This window comes from Capra hircus (genome assembly GCF_001704415.2).
Source record: "Capra hircus breed San Clemente chromosome X unlocalized genomic scaffold, ASM170441v1, whole genome shotgun sequence".
Taxonomy (NCBI): domain Eukaryota; kingdom Metazoa; phylum Chordata; class Mammalia; order Artiodactyla; family Bovidae; genus Capra; species Capra hircus.
In genome coordinates, this window is record NW_017189517.1 from 24,424,434 (window position 1) to 24,429,146 (window position 4,713).

Here is a 4,713-nt window from a genome sequence, read left to right on the forward strand (position 1 = left end):
TCCCAGCATCAGGGTCTTTTCCAATGAGTCAACTCTTCGCATGAGGTGGCCAAAGTAACCGTCCTCTTTGATTTTTTTTTACTCATCTATAAATTGGGAGTGCTCTTTTTTTTTTAATGAAATGAAACAGAGCATATGACACATGCAGGATGTCACTTAGTAGATCTAAGTAAATTACTTCATTTCTTTTTTTTATAAGAGAAAGTTGAAATTGATTTTTTTTCTCCAACAATCTAGATAGACAATGCCCTTTTCCACAAAGTTTATTGAGTGTAAATAAATATTCTCTCAAAGAAATCATCTGTTTCATTCCTTGTAACTTCATTACTCCCTCTGTGCCTCAGTTTCCCCATCTGTAAAATGAGAATGTTGATAACACCTTCCTCATAGATTTTCATTAAATGAAGAAGAACATGTAAAACACCCAGGGTATAGCTTAGTAAATCTAAGTAATATACTTAATTTTTTGTTTTAATAGAGAAAATTGAAATCTAGATTTATTTCCTCACAATCTAGATTGTCAAAGCCCATTCTCATGAATTTTGTAAAGTGTCAATCAATACCTCACCAAAACGCATCTCTTTCACTCACTAATAACTTCATTAATGCCTTTAGCCTGTTTCCCCCAACAATCTAGACAGACCTACCCTTTTACAGCTAAATACGCTCACTAAAAGCAAGGCCTCTTGCCATCTCCTGTTTGACCACTTTCAGTTTGCAGACTTTATTTTTGGGGGCTCCAAAATAACTGCAAATGGTGACTGCAGCCATGAAATTAAAAGACGCTTACTCCTTGGAAGGAAAGTTATGACCAACCTAGACAGCATATTAGAAAGCAGAGACATTACTTTGCCAACAAAGGTCCGTCTAGTCAAGGCTATGGTTTTTCCAGTGGTCATGTATGGATGTAAGAGTTGGACTGTGAAGAAAGCTGAGTGCGAAGAATTGATGCTTTTGAACTGTGGTGTTGGAGAAGACTCTTGAGAGTCCATGGGGTCACAAAGAGTTGGCCACGACTCAGCAACTGAACTGAACATACTTCATTTTTGTTAATAAATAAAACTGAAAATGAGTTTTTTCCCCCAACAATTTGGATAGAGAATACCGTTTCCCACAAAGTTTACTAAGTATAGATAAATGGGCTCACAAAAAAGCATCTCTTCAAGTTCTAGTAACTTCATTAATGCCTCTGTGCCTCACTTTCCTCATCTATAAAATGGGAATGTTGATAATACATTCCTGGTAGATTTTCTTTTTAATTGAGTAAAGCAGAGCATGGAAAACACCGAGAATATTGATTAGTAGAACTAAGCAAGATACTAATTTTGCTTTTTTAAATAGAGTGTAGAAATAAATTCCCCCACACACAGCAACAGTCTAGATAGATAATGCTTTTCCCTCAGTGTTTACTTGTATATATGAATTTGCTGACCAAAATGTATCTCTTTCACTTACTTGTAACTTCATTCATGCATCTCTGCCTCAATGTCTACATCTATAAAATGGGAATGTTGATATACAACTTCCTTGTAGTATTTTTCAAACTAAATTAAGCACAGCATTCAAAACACCCAGAACATTGCTTCATAGATCTAAGTAACATACTTAATTCAGTTTTTTTTAATTGATAGGTTGGAAATTGAGGGTTTTTTTCCCCAACAATGTAGATAGACAATGCCCTTTCCACAAGCTTTACTAAGTATACATAAATTCTCTGACCAAAATGAATCTCTTTCACTTATGATTACCTTTTTAATCCCTCTGTGCCTCAGTTTTTTAATCTATAAAATGGGAATGTTGATAACACCTTCCTAGTTGAATTTTTTTAATTAAATAAACCAGAGCATGTAAAACACCTAAGACATTTCTTAGTAGATCTAAGTAACATATTTAATTTTTTCAAATAGATAGCATTGAAATAGAAAATCCTGTTAAAAAAAAGAATTATCCTTCAATTGAAAAACTAAAACAAAAAACCAAAACAGGAAACAGAGTTAAGTCAGTGTGCACAGCAAGGCTTAAGATGGCAAGGGGGCTTAGTGTGTCTGCTGTATAGTAAAGAAGCCAGCTTAGGCTGAAGGGAATGAAGAAATAGTAGATAAAATCAGAGGTTTAGCTGGGACCTAAAAAAAAAAAATTGAAAGTGGGTTATTTCCCCAAACAATCTAGATAGAAAATGCTCTTTCCAACCAAGTTTTCTATATAGATAAATACGCTCACCAAAAAGCATCTCGTTCACTTGCTATTAACTTCATTAATGCCTCTGTGCCTCAGTTTCCTCATCTTTAAAATGAGAATGTTGAAAACTCCTTACTCGTAGATTTTTTTTTTTTCATTTAAATGAAGCAGAGAATGTAGAATATCCAGGACAGGGCATTCTTAGATCTAACTAAGACACTTAATTTTTTTTTTAAACAGAGAGAATTGAAATTGAAACCATGATTTATTTTGCTTACAATATAGATAGTCAAAGCCACGCATTTTACTAAGTATTGATAAATACTTAGTAAATACTTAGGAACCAGAGATCAAATTGCCAACATCCGCTGGATCATCGAAAAAGCAAGAGAGTTTCAGAAAAACATCTACTTCTGCTTTACTGACTATGCCAAAGCCTTTGACTGTGTGGATCACAATAAACTGTGGAAAATTCTAAGAGAGATGGGAATACCAGACCACCTGACCTACCTCTTGAGAAATCTGTATGCAGTTCAGGAAGCAAGAGTTAGAACTGGACATGGAACAATAGATTGGTTCCAAATAGGAAAAGGAGTATATCAAGGCTGTATATTGTTACCCTGCTTATTTAACTGATATGCAGTGTATGCCATGAGAAACGCTGGGCTGGATGAAGCACAGGCTGGAATCAAGATTGCTAGGAGAAATATCAATAACCTCAGATATGCAGATGACACCACCCTTATGGCAGAAAGTGAAGAACTAAAGAGCCTCTTGATGAAAGTGAAAGAGGAGTGTTAAAATGTTGGCCTAAAGCTCAACATTCAGAAAACAAAGATCATGGCATCTGGTCCCATCACTTCATGGCAAATAGATGGGGAAACAGTGGCTGACTATTGTTCTGGGCTTCAAAATCACTTCAGATGGTGATTGCAGCCATGAAATTAAAAGATGCTTGCTCCTTGGAAGGAAAGTTATGACCAACCTAGACAGCATATCATGTTGATGTGTGGCAGAACCAATACAATATTGTAAAGTAAAAAAATAAATGCTTGGTTGATGCTTCAAAAAAAATCAAAAAATAAAAAGCAGAGACATTACTTTGCCAACAAAGGTCCATCTAGTCAAAGCTATGGTTTTTCCAGTGGTCATGTATGGATGTGAGAGTTGGATTATAAGAAAGCTGAGCGCCAAAGAATTGATGCTTTTGAACTGTGGTGTTGGAGAAGACTCTTGAGAGTCCCTTGGACTGCAAGGAGATCCAACCAGTCCATCCTAAAGGAGATCAGTCCTGGGTGTTCATTGGAAGGACTGGTGGTGAAGATGAAACTCCAATACTTTGGCCACCTGATGCAAAGAGCTGACTCATTGGGAAAGACCCTGATGCTGGGAAAGATTGAGGGCAGGAGGAGAAGGGGACGACAGAGGATGAGATGGTTGGATGGCATCACCGACTCGATGGACATGGGTTTTCGTGAACTCCAGGTGTTGGTGATGGACAGGGAGGCCTGTCGTGCTGCGGTTCATGGAGTTGCAAAGAGTCAGACTGAGCAACTGAACTGAACTGAATGGTCTTCCCATAACATTTACTTGTTTTTATGAGTATGCTCAGCAAAACGTTTCTCTTTCACTTACTAGTAACTTCATTCATGCATTTGTGCCTCAGTTTTCTCATCTACCAGGGCTTCCCTGGTGGCTCAGAGGTTAAAGTGTCTGCCTGCAATGCAGAAGACCCAGGTTCGATCCCTGGTTTGGGAAGATCCCCTGGAGAAGAAACGGCATCCCACTCCAGTATTCTTGCCTGGAGAATCCCATGGAGGAAGGAGCCTGGTAGGCTACAATCCATGGGGTCGCAAAGAGATGGACACAACTGAGCTACCTCACTTGCACTTTCTCATCTATAAAATGGGAATGTTGATGGCACCTTCCTCGCAGAATTTTTAAACTAAGTTAAACAGAGCATGGAAAACATCCAGGACATTGCTTTGTAGATCTAAGTAACATACTTGCTGCTGAGTCGCTTCAGTCGTGTCTGACTCTGTGCGACCCCATAGACAGCCTCCCACCAGGCTCCCCCATCCCTGAGATTCTCCAGGCAAGAACACTGGAGTGGGTTGCCATTTCCTTCTCCAATGCAGGAAAGTGAAAAGTGTAAGGGAAGTCGCTCAGTCGTGTCCAGCTCTTAGCGACCCCATGGACTGCAGCCTGCCAGGCTCCTCTGCCCATGGGATTTTCCAGGCAAGAGTACTGGAGTGGGTTGCCATTGTCTTCTCCAAGTAACATACTTAATTCTGCTTTTTTTTTTTAACAGGCAGATTGGAAATCGAGTTTTTTTCCCCAATCATCTAGATAGCCAATGCCCTTTCCACAATCCTTACAATGTATACATAAATTCGCTGACCAAAAGAACCTCTTTCACTTCTTATTAGCTTTTTAATCCCTCTGTGTCTCAGTTTCCTCATCTATCAAATGGGACTGTTGATAACACCTTCCTCACATATATTTTTAAATTAAATGGACCCAGTCATGTGAAAC

General features: G+C 38.5%; 1 non-coding gene across 1 annotated transcript; it reads left to right on the forward strand.

The window, feature by feature from the left end:
* Positions 1-3,864: 3,864 nt before the first annotated feature.
* On the forward strand, positions 3,865-3,936 carry TRNAC-GCA. Its single transcript has one exon. It is a non-coding gene; the product is annotated as a tRNA-Cys (tRNA).
* The last annotated feature ends 777 nt before the right edge of the window (positions 3,937-4,713 follow it).